The sequence below is a fragment of the Brassica napus genome, chromosome A9 (genome assembly GCF_020379485.1).
Source record: "Brassica napus cultivar Da-Ae chromosome A9, Da-Ae, whole genome shotgun sequence".
In the NCBI taxonomy this organism is placed as follows: domain Eukaryota; kingdom Viridiplantae; phylum Streptophyta; class Magnoliopsida; order Brassicales; family Brassicaceae; genus Brassica; species Brassica napus.
In genome coordinates this window covers 22269424-22282003 of record NC_063442.1, presented here as the reverse complement: position 1 = coordinate 22282003, position 12580 = coordinate 22269424, and positions in this window count along the sequence as shown.

The window sequence follows — 12580 nt, the reverse complement described above, 5'->3', positions numbered from 1 at the left end:
AGGATGTTGTTGTAGTGAAACCATTCATCAAGGTTCCTCTCCCATCTTAGATAACCTCTTTTTCCTGAAAATTTAAAGAGTTCAACTTTATCAGCAAAAGAGTTATAATCAAACCGAGAATTAACAACATAAGGGTTGTGGGTTTTAGAAGTTGGAGTTTGATTGATCCTTGAAGGATCTGGTGGCTTGGGCTCGACATAGAGTGCCCCTGGTACATTTCCAAATCTCCTTTCTCCTTCATGTGGACGTTGGCCTTGTGCCAGATTTCTTTTCTCCAATTGAGCAATCTTAATTTGGAGCTTTTGTAGAGCTGCGGACTGTTGGCTCAAGGTGGCCCTTAGGTTTTGGCCGTGTCTCTTCTCCTCCATTGCTTCCTGAAAACAATATCAAAGAAAAAGTGAAGGTATGGAAAGTTTTGGTCTAACCAAAATAAAACAAATGCAAGAATGCAATTTAACTAAACCGAGAAAATATGCAATTATGAACCGAAATGAAGTAACTATACTAAAATGATTTTTCTTTTGGTTTTCTGAATGCAATTTCAAAATTAAACAATATGGTATGCACGAAATTAAAAATGGTATGACTTTTTATTTATTTTTATTTTTTTTAAAAAAGAAACAACTATGAAAATGCAGATCTTTTTTTTTTTTGAAATGAATGCACAAAATCTAAAAATGGAAAGTGGAGCTGGGGAATGAATGCAAACACGTTTTTCTTTTCTGTTTATGGATGAAATGAATCAAACTAGACAACAGGTCGTCTCCTATCTCAACTCTTTATGGCTTTTCAATTTATGATGAACAAAGAACACAAAAGTGCAAAAACAGTTTTTTTTTTTTTTTTTTTATAAATGGAAAAACAAATGCAAACAAGATGAATGATGCAAGGATAGAATGAACCTGATTCAGGAGCTTAAGCTCTGATACCAAAATGTTGTAGGCACAGGGGAGGTAACCCACGAATTGATAGAGGTTGGATCCAAGCTACAACCTGAGAACAATGAGAACCGATTTTTATGAGTTTTTAGAGTTTTATAATGCAAACAGAAACAAATATGAATATGAATCAAAATGATAATATGAATAAAAACAAATAGAGAATGGATAGATTGATGGAGATGGGATCTTTGTTGCTGGATGTGTATCACTCTCAACAAGGATCAATGGATGGGAGATGAATGAAGATGGAACCGGTCTTGCTGGATGTGTATCACTCTCAAGATCGATTAATGGATGGAGATGGGATGATGGACGCCACAAAGCTCTGTGAAAGGAGGCTTTGATAAGTCAAGTTGCTCCAGAGTTGTTTCTCACACACTCAAAAGACTTAGAACAATAGTTTTTACAAAACTAGAAAAACTGAATAATTCATAATACTTTCAAAGATGGGTGATTTACAATGAAGCAAAGACTAGAGCTTTATAGGCTCGACAAGGACAGACTCTAACAGTCATAAAATGATAAAAGGAAACAAAATAACTTGAACTTAAAGTCTTGGGAGCAAAGGCTTTGATGACTCCATGGAATATAGCCGTTAGGCTTGATTTGCTTCCTTCCAAAAGAGAAACTTGTGAAGACTTGTATCTTGATAGCTTCTGAACGTGGCCATGATCTTCAAGCCTTCCTGAAATACTCCTTGGTCTTAATAGAAGAGAATATGGCCGTTGGTCTTGGGCAAAACTCTGTAGAAACTCCTCCAAAGCATTTAGTGTAGATGTTGCCAAATATGGAAGGTTGATGGGAAGAGAGATCCGCCTGATCTCCTGGGTGCTGGTCCAGCTGAGGACGTCTTGGATGTCTTCTGAATGGTCTAGAGTATCTCCTGGTTCCCATAGATAGCCCTGGGTCGAACCAAATTGAATTGGTTGAAGACTTTCCTTAAATGATGTCGGTTTGGCCAATTGACGCAAACCGGCTTGATCTTTTGGTTTGATTGGGATCCGCCTGATCCAGTGTGGCAGGGTGCTTCCTATGATGTTGTAGAGTGCCTCTGAATGACTTAGAAGGTCTCCTGGTTGCCATTCTTGAGGTTGGTTTGATGTGAAACCCGAATCTTCCAAATAAGGCAAGTGTAGAGCTGGTTTGGCCGGTTTTGGGAAATTGATCATATCTTCCAATTTCCTTGACCATTTCTCGAGATCTTGGGTTTTCTGGAAAGCTAATAAACTCCTCTTGACTCCTATGATCGGTTTTGGTTCAGGCCGCTTCTTCTTTGGGCTTGAATCCTCTTCTAAATTCGCATACTCGCAGATGGACGGGCTGAGAAACCTCTGAATTGTAAAATTCATAACTTCTTTCTCTGTGAATATTTTGGGCAGATTCCAATTGTCCTGGACTCCTTCTTGAGTGTAGAATCCATAAAAATTAGCCTCGTGATTTAAACCCTCCTGGTTTGTAAGATATGGCATTTTTAGTGCACGTATGTCCTGGTTGGCGCCTTGGCTGGTTGAGTAGGGTGTTGGGCCGACCTCTGGTTCAGCTGCTGAATTGCTCGCTGCAACACCCACAGACGTCCTGTGTGTGCTGACGGACACACACGGACACACACGGACAGCCACAGATGTCCTGTGTGTGCTGACGGACAGCCACAGACGTCCTGTGTGTGCTGGCGGACACCGACCGGAACATATTTCCTTAATCTTCTTAAGTGTTCACAGAAGGCTATTTATAGCCACACAATACATACAAAAGATTTAGGAAGGAGATAAAGAGATAAGGTTCCAACAGCTATATTTCGAACAGCTATATTTTGAATTTTGAACCTCTTTTGGACTGTAGTGAACAGTGCCGCGAATCCCTACAGCATCAAAGTGCATAATGTAAGTTTATCAAAATGCTCACTTTGGTTTTGTAGGAAATATGTTATCTTCAGCAACTGATCTTTTGTCTACAACGTCAAAGATCAAAATGCTCACTTTGGTGTTGTAGGAAATATGTTATCTTCAGCAACTGATCTTTTGTCTACAACGTCAAAGTGATCAATGTAGTTTTCTCAAGGTCCTCACTTCAAAGCTGTAAGCCAACTTGATCTCTTCATCTTCATTCTTTATTTCTGTTTTCATGTCAACACTGTGAACACTTAAGAAGATTAAGGAAATATGTTTCCCATTTACTTTCTCAAAATCACTCTTCTAAACTCTCATAAACTCACATAAACTCTTATAATTCTATTAAAACTTTCACAGAAGGCTAAGGAAGAAGTGCTCGAGGTTCCGGTCGATGAGTCGGATCCAAACAAAGTGCTACGAGTAGGCGCCTACTTATCAGACGAGATGCAGCGCACTCTCCTGGATTTCCTGAAGCAAAACTTATCTACCTTTACATGGTCAATGTCCGACATGCAAGGGATCGACCCTTCCATCACGACTCACGAGCTGAACGTGGATCCAAATATCAAGCCCATTCGACAGAAGAGGCAAAAATTGGGTCCCGAGAGATCCAAGGCAGTCGTCGAGGAAGTCGAGCGTTTACTTAGCGCGGGCTCGATAACGGAAGTCCGTTACCCGGAATGGCTCGCCAACCCAGTGGTCGTCAAAAAGAAAAACGGCAAGTGGCGTATGTGCGTTGACTTTACCGACCTCAACAAAGCCTGTCCTTAGGACAGCTATCCGCTTCCGAACATCGATAGACTCGTCGAGTCAACTGCCGGCAATGAAATGCTCACGTTTATGGATGCTTTCTCGGGATACAACCAGATTATGATGCATCCGGATGACCGAGAGAAGACATCATTCATAACCGACCGAGGTACCTACTGCTATAAGGTGATGCCCTTCGGGCTAAAGAACGCCGGAGCGACGTACCAGCGACTAGTCAACCGTATGTTCGCCAAGCAGCTTGGTACCACAATGGAAGTCAATATCGATGATATGCTCGTCAAGTCACTCCGAGCAGACGACCACCTGACGCACCTACGGGAGTGTTTTGACATTCTTAACACATACAAGATGAAGCTAAACCCGGCTAAGTGCACTTTTGGCGTATCGTCCGGAGAAATTCTTGGCTACATAGTAACGCAGCGAGGAATTGAAGCAAACCCGAAGCTAATATCAACTGTCCTCGATCTCCCAAGCCCGAGAAACTGCCGAGAAGTCCAATGACTAACCGGCCGAATCGCAGCACTCAATCGTTTCATCTCCCGATCCACCGACAAATGTCTCCCCTTTTAAGCTCTCCTCCGAGGAAATTAGAAATTCATCTGGGACGACAAGTGCGAAGAGGCTTTTAATCAGCTCAAACACTATCTGGCGACGCCCCCGATCTTAGCAAAGCCAGACATAGGCAATGTCTTATCCCTCTACATTGCGGTCTCATCCGCAGCAGTCAGCAGTGTACTAATCAAGGAGGACCGAGGAGAGCAAAGACCTGTTTTCTACATGAGTAGAAGGATGACCGGACCAGAAACCAGGTATCCGACACTCTAAAAGATGGCCCTAGCTGTTGTCGAATCAGCGAGGAAACTTTGCCCTTACTTTCAGTCACATTCAGTGGAAGTTCTGACCGACCAGCCGCTCCGGACTGTTTTGCAAAACACGAACAGAGCTGGCCGTCTTACCAAGTGGGCGATAGAACTCGGGGAGCTTGACATCACTTACAAGTGTAGAACTGCCGCTAAGGCTCAAGTCCTCACTGATTTCCTCGTGGAATTATCTCCAGAACTTGCCAAATATCTTGAAGTCCCAGATTCAAACTGAATTCTGCATGTCGACGGTTCCTCGACAAACAAAGGTTTAGGAGCAGGAGTTCAACTTCAATCACCAATGGGGGAACTCATCCGACAGTCATTCAGCTTTGGTTTCCCGGCGTCAAACAATGAGGCGGAGTACGAATCGCTCATTGCCGGCCTTCGTCTTGCAAAAGCAGTCAAATCTAAGCGACTCAGTGCATACTGTGACTCACAGCTCGTCGCCAGTCAGTTCAGCGGCGACTATGATGCACGCAACGACAGGATGGATGCCTACCTCCGAGTAGTCCAATCACTAGCCAAGGAGTTCGAATTCTTCGAACTCACGAAGGTCCCTCGCGGAGAGAATGTGTGTGCTGATGCATTGGCAGCGCTCGGAAGCAAGCTCCGCGATCAAGTCAAAAAGACTATCCCGATCCATCGGATCGAGAAACCGAGCATCAATATCTCAGCAGAGGCAGCTAACTTTGTCACTACCGACTCCGAAACAACGCCCCAATCTCTGACTGACGTCGACGCCGAAATGACAGACCAAGATCAGCCGATACCCGACTGGAGAACTGAGTTCGTCCAGTATCTCACCAATGGCACGCTTCCAACTGACAAGTGGGCTGCGAGATGGCTAAAAAGACGCAGTGCGCACTACGTCATCATGGAAGAGGAACTCCACCGAGTAACAGCAAGCAAGGTCCTCCTCAAGTGCATCTGCGGCGAGCAAACACGATTAGTGATGGCCGAGACTCATGAGGGAGCAGGTGGCAACCACTCTGGAGGCCGAGCACTAGCTTTAAAAATCCGAAACTTAGGATTCTTCTGGCCAACAATGAATACAGACTGTGAAGCGTATGCTCGACGATGCGACAAATGCCAACGACATGCTCCGAGCATCCACAGCCCAACCGAGCTACTGCGAACCTCCGCAGCTCCTTATCCATTCATGCGATGGGGGATGGATATCACCGGACCAATGCCGAATTCCCGTCAACGCTGCTTCGTGTTCGTATTAACCGATTATTTTACCAAGTGGATTGAGACCGAAGCCTTCGCGCAGGTTACCGAGAAGGAAGTTCACGGCTTTGTTTGGAAAAATGTTATCTGTCGTCACGGCCTACCATACGAGATCGTGACCGACAATGGATCCCAGTTTATGTCTGGAAATTTCAAAGATTTCTGCATTAAGTGGGACATCCGACTAAGACCGTCGACACCAAGGTACCCTCAGGGAAACGGACAAGCGGAGTCCTCGAATAAGATCATCATCGATGGGATCAAGAAGTGTCTCGATCTCAAAAAAGGACACTGGGCCAACGAACTCGACGGTGTCCTCTGGTCACATCGAACGACCTCCCGAGGAGCGACTAAATCCACCCCCTTCTCTCTCGCATACGGGATGGAAGCAATGGCTCCGGCTGAGGTCAATGTAACAAGTCTCCGCCGATCAAAGATGCCCCAGTATGTCGAGCTTAACCAAGAGATGCTGCTCGATGCCCTCGATGAACTCGAAGAGAAATGCGACCAAGCTCTTCTTCGGATCCAGAATTACCAGAATCATATCGAAAGTTATTACAACAAGAAGGTCCGCTCGCGTCCTCTCGAGCTCGGTGATCTAGTCATGCGAAAGGTCTTCAAGAACACAAAAGAGCTCAACGGCGGAAAACTCGTCGCGAATTGGAAAGGACCGTACAAAATCACTCGAGTCGTCAAACCAGGTGTATACCGACTCGAAACTTCCCACGGAGAGGCAATCCCACGAGCTTGGACCTCGTTGCATCTTCGTCGCTTCTACTCATAAAATGAGTAAACTTATAAGAACGCGTAAATGATCTACGTCACTTTTTACTCGTACAAAAAAAAAAAAAAACAGAGTAGATGCACCCTATGGTCACTTCTACTGATCCAAGTAAATGACTACCAAGTCACTTTTTACTCGGGCCCAAACGAACTACGAAAGGCTTGATCCTCCTCGGAGGTACGTAGGCATCCCCTCTACGGGGTCCAGCCCCAACAAAACAAAACAAAAAAATCCTTTTTACTCATCTCGTTTCTCCCTCGAGCAAATAACGAGAGTAAAAATCAGAACAAACGATGCTAGCCCCTTAACTCGTAAGCGGCGCATGGGCACTCGTCCCGATCAATCGAACGAATCCTGATCAGATATCGAACGAAGGGAAAAATAGAGTCCCGCGTCACCGATGCACCCTGCATTGACCGACTCACGAGCGGAATCTCCAGACCTTATCACAAATCGAAGAATAACGAGTTGGCCGACCAAATTTCTCTCGATTACTGTGTAGCGTCCGGATACCTTTTCCTCAGAAATTTATTAAAATTCTTGTCTTTATTTGTCCGACTAATCGTAAACGAGATTGGTGGGATTAAATCAACGGGCGACGGATTACTTCGAAATCAATTAAGTCATTTATGTTCATTGATGATGCACTTAAGATGAAAATAATTAATAAAAATTCGAAGTCTTAAAGGAAAGGGAAACATCCCGAGTACCGAACAACAAGACCCATCTGGGCCAATAATACAAGATGAAACAGGAGTTCAAGGGCTTCAACGAGCCGAGACCGAGATAAAAAAAAAGTTACAACAGACAACAAATTTCACTCATCGACAACATGAGGATCCTTGCTGCCACCGTCATCTCCCTTTCCGGGACCCGAGACACGGCCAAACTTTGTTGGGGCTGGAGGATCCGCGTTCGCCATAGGCACCTCTATTGGATGACCCGTAGGAACACCATCTTCCTTCTCGGAGTCTTCAGAGGAGGATGTGGAGGAGCTAGCATTTTAGTTGCCTTCGCGGGAGAATCAGTCCGAACGATGGTAGGCACGGCCCCGTCCTTCGGAATGACCGCACCTGCCGACGTCTGCTTCGCAGAATCGACGTCTTGGTCAGTACGCTGATTGGAAGATACGGCGGTCTGAGCAGGCTCCTTCATGAGATATTCGGAGCGGGGATCTCGGTCGACGAGGGGAGTACGGAGAGCAATAGCGGCTTCAGAGTCGATCAAATCGACATTTGATCCAAACGGATCGATCTGCCGCCAAATGTCTTCAATTAAGAACCGAGACTTCAGCACTAGTGGAGAAAGGCGAAGGTCTTCCGCCGGAATCTCCTTCACTTCCAAGCGAGCTGCTTCCTCTTCGTAATATTTCTCTTGCCCGGCGAAGAAGTCAATGGTCTCCTGCGGGATTTCAAGGCCCGAGTCCTTGATCTGCTCAAGACACTTCCTCTTCCCGAAAGCTTGGCTGTGCAAGCACCGAGCATCGTCGTATTTGTCCCTTTGATCTTCGCGAAGAGAAATCCGATGAAAGCGTTTTTCAGCTTTGGCGATCATAGCAATCATCACGCGGATCCTCTCGTGCGTAACTTCGTATTTGCGAGATTTACGAAGTCTGTCCATCTCCTCGTTGTGTTTCAGCGATTCCACGGCCCTCATCTTCTCAAGGTCATCCTTCTCCTTCCCCAACTTATCCACTACGGATTCGAGGTCTTTCATCGACTTCTTGCACAGTTGCAAGTCGGCTGCATCAGCCGTCCTCGTCTCGTCGAACCCCTTCTTGAGCACCTTCTCCCGAGCAATAGTATCACTTTTATCTCGCACCGCAGCTCAGAGAGCATCCTCAGTCTTCTTTCTTTTCTTCTTAGCCCTCGTGAATCTGCTCTTTGGCTCGCTTCAGCGCCGTGTCGTACTTTTTTACGAGTACGTTCCAATCGCCGTGACTCTGATCGGGCATAACAAAGAAAAGTTAGGCAATAAAAGAAAAATGATGGAGAAGAACGGGCAAACACTTACTTTTACAGACGAGCAAGCGGCGTGCTCATATTCGTCCTTAAAAACGAGATCCCTCACTGGAGGAAGCTGGTCGGGACCACCCTTAACCAGCTGCAGCAAGCGACCACAATCTTCCGGGTAACAGGTCAACGGAAGCTCGCGACTAAACTCAAACCTAAACCCATCCCCCGGGGTTTCCTTTGGTCGTCCAGACACACGGGTCTCGGACCCCTCTGCAATATGAGCAGGAGACTCGTCAAGCAAGCGGCCTCGCCGTCCCTCGGAAATTGGCAATTTCCTCGGAGTCTCCGAGATGTCTCGATCACCCGCCAAAGCTCCACGGGACCCTTCATCGATAGTTCGTCTTTCCCGCCTCCGCAGACGTAATGCGACGGTCTCATCCTCATCATCATCCGAGGTTCCAACCTCGGGAACAGTTCGGGGACCAGAGCCTGAAGCTCCTCTTCACAAACGGAGGATGGGCGGGGCAGAGTGAAGTCTTTCTTCTTCATCTTCTTCTTCTTGGGAGCGTCATCTGCAGGCGGATCCCCGGCATTCCTCTTCTTGCTCCCTTCTTGGAGGAGCCACCCGCGTCGGTTTGCTCAACGTTCTCCTCCTCGTTAGACTCCCTCCGAGCCTCAGCATCTTTCTTCTTCTTCCTCGTGTTCTTTCTTTGAGAAGATCCGCCAGCAAGCGCTTGCTCGGCGGCAATGGGAGTAGCATCAGCGACCTCTGGCCCGGAGGGACCAACCTTGCTTCCAGAAGTACCTTTCTTAGCACCTATCTTCCCGGCCACAATAAGGCTAAGATCTGGCAATTGCTTCATGGATTTTGCTCGGTTAATTTCTTTCTGCTCAGCTCGTATGAAAAACGACAACCTCTTCGTCGTCGACTGATTGATGTGGGGAAGTGAATCCGAGATCCAATCCTCTGCAGAAAGAAAAACCCTCAAGTTATCGATTATTTGCTCGGAAATAGAGAAGGGAAGTAGAAACTCACGGTTGGCAATTCGATCGATAGATTTTTGGATCCTCTCCCGAGTAAAGTTCTCCCAATGATCCTGTCTCTGCAACGCGACAGTTCGGGCACTCTTCTTCCAATCCTCGGGGTAGGTGGCAAGATTCGGATGACCAACTGCAAAAAAAAATAACAACAAACACAAAACGTCAGATGCGTATGCGCAACAGTCGTCATTAAATCAGTATGCTATACCCATCTCCGCATTCCAAAGAACACGACAGCTAGATCTCGGCGGTTCCTCGAACGCCGACCTATTCGACTTCACATAGAAGTACGAACGCTGCCAATCTGAGGTTTTGGTCAGATACCCGGTGACCACGTTGTAGTTCGGGCGCATTCTCGTCGAAACTAGCCCATCATCGGAAATTGAGACCAAAGTCAACTCCTCGAACGACCTCACGCTCAACGATGTCCCCGCTTCAGCTGCGATCACCGACAGAACGACCATCAGACGGAGCGAGCCGTTCATCAGCTGACTCAGAGCAACTCCCCTGCGGAATGCGTAAGCCGTGAAGATTCGAGGAATCAGAAACCACAGCTTTGTGTCGTTCTGAAAGTACTACTCGTATACGCATTGATAACCTCTCGGCAGGGACCAAGGCCGCTGGTTTTCCTTTGGGATTATGAACGAAACCCCGTGCGCAGTAAGATCTCAGAGGATAGCTTCCACTGACTCTACGGTGGAATTCGTCTTCTCGACATTCGGCCAGTCTTGTCCATCAACAACGGAAGGTCGCACCCGCCAGGTCTCCAACGGACTCTCCTCGGCAAAAATGTTCCCCGGATAATAACTGATCGGAACGGTCGAGATGTCGACCGCTTCTTGACTATCGTCGTCGCCCCGGAATTGTTCCCTTGCCTCTGAGACAAGAAGACATTGCGCTAGATCCATATTCCTAGTATCCATCATCGCCTCATGATGAATATCCTCCGGATCCTCGGAAGAACCCCGAGCAAGTGCAACTTTCTTCCCCTTTTGCTCCCGAGTTAACCGTTCGAAGTTCTAAAACAAAGATTAAGAGAGAGAAGGAGGGTAGAGAGAGAAAGTACCTTGATGCTGCGAAGAAGAATGAGAAGAAGCGAGGAGGGGTGCGCTATTTATAGGAAAAGGCGAGCGCTGGTATCAAGGCGCAATCATTACGGTTCGTTTTCTCGACCGAAAAGCATTTGTCTCATGATCGCGACAGTTCGATTCCTCAACAGAAATCGCAACCGTCCACTTCGAGATAACATCAGTTCCGGTTATTTGCTCGGATTAAGCCTTTTATCCTCCGAACTAAAAACACCAAATTCATCGAGGATCGATCACTTGATTCATCGATGAACTGGGGGGGGGGACTTACTGTTGGGGATGGATTGAACCCATCCACAAAGTCCATCGAACAAAAGGCCAAATCCGATAAGCCGAATAGTCGTCGGCTCGGAAGCCGACATTCAGAGTATTTGACTCAGCTATAGACTGCTTTGGTCGAAGAGAGAGCGGACGAAGCACGATCGACTAAGCGGCTCGGGACGATCAAGGCCCAATCAATTAAAAGTGAATTAGGTTATGTCGATCGAGTAAAGACTATAAAAGGAGAGGAAAGCAAAGGGAAAAAGGCATCGACACTTAGCTACACAAACTTAGCGGCGAGAATAGGGTTTATTGTCCGTACAATCATCTCTCTACTATTTGTACTTTTCCGGTTTAAGCTCTCACGAGCTCCGGGTTGCCATTACTTTCTCCACCTTTGTAACCTTATCTCGAAATCTAATAAACGCCTCTGTTCGACCCATTTTTAGTATTGTTTACTTCATCTGAGACCAAACTCACTTTAAACATATACCTCCACTTCTTCTCCATACAAGTAAGATCTCCAAATTCGTAAAGCGAACACCACGGCCGCTAACTCCAAGTCATGTGTACTGTAGTTATCCTCATGCTTACGTAGTTGTCGTGAGGCATACACGATGACACGTCCATCTTGCATAAGAACACAACCTAACCCAACTCATGAAGCATCCGTGTAAACCGTGTAAGGTTTACCTTGATCAGCCAAAGCTAACACAGGTGCGGTCGTGAGAGCTTCCTTCAACTTCTTGAATGCCTTCTCCGTCGATCGATGTCCTCAACTGACAATCGATCGACGTTGGCAAAGGTATATCGGTCGACGTCTTAGTAGACTATCGATCAACACTCTCCCGTTGTCTGCATACTAACCGTTGAGACACGAGATCTAGTCTGTTAACCAGTGGTACATGCGACAGCTGATCACTGAGTTAAGCGAATGAGCTCTAATATATCATGCATGCAACAGTTATACATCTATAAGTATTATAATCTCCAACACCTGAATAGTGGCCCTGCATCTAATATCATTTCCAACCAAGTTACATTTATTATTTACTCGCTTGTTACTATTGCTATTTCATTTAAACATTTACAACCTTTAGAATTAATAAACACTAGATTTAATTGTTCCCTAGCTCCTTGTGGATTCGATCCCTAAGTACTACATCTGAACCTCTTTTGATGAGAGTAACACTCCTTAGGGTAATTTGAGTGGTATCAGCCAGCTCTCCCAATGGCAACCCGGATCACCCCTCGAGATTCTCTCTCCAGTCTCGATCGTACAGCTTTTAGTTTCTTCTCAATCGGACTTTTCGTTGAGATTTTACGACGAAAACAAGTCAGCTCGACAAATCGAGTCTGTCCGCACCAGCTCGCCGTGTGGCGAGCTGAGAGGGCTCACCCAGCTCGCCCAATGGCGACCTGGATCACCCCTCAAGCTTCTCTCTCCAGTCTCGATCGTACAGCTTTTCGTTTCGTCTCAATCGGACTTTCCGTTGAGATTTTACGACGAAAACAAGTCAGGTCGACGAATCGAGACTGTCCGCACCAGCTCGCCCAATGGCGACCTAGATCACCCCTCGAGTTTCTCTCTCCAGTCTCGATCGTACAGCTTTTTGTTTCGTCTCAATCGGACTTTCCGTTGAGATTTTACGACGAAAACAAGTCAGCTCGACGAATCGAGACTGTATGCACCAGCTCGTCGTGTGGCGAGCTGAGAGGGCTCGGCCAGCTCGCCCAATGGCGTCCCGGATCACCCC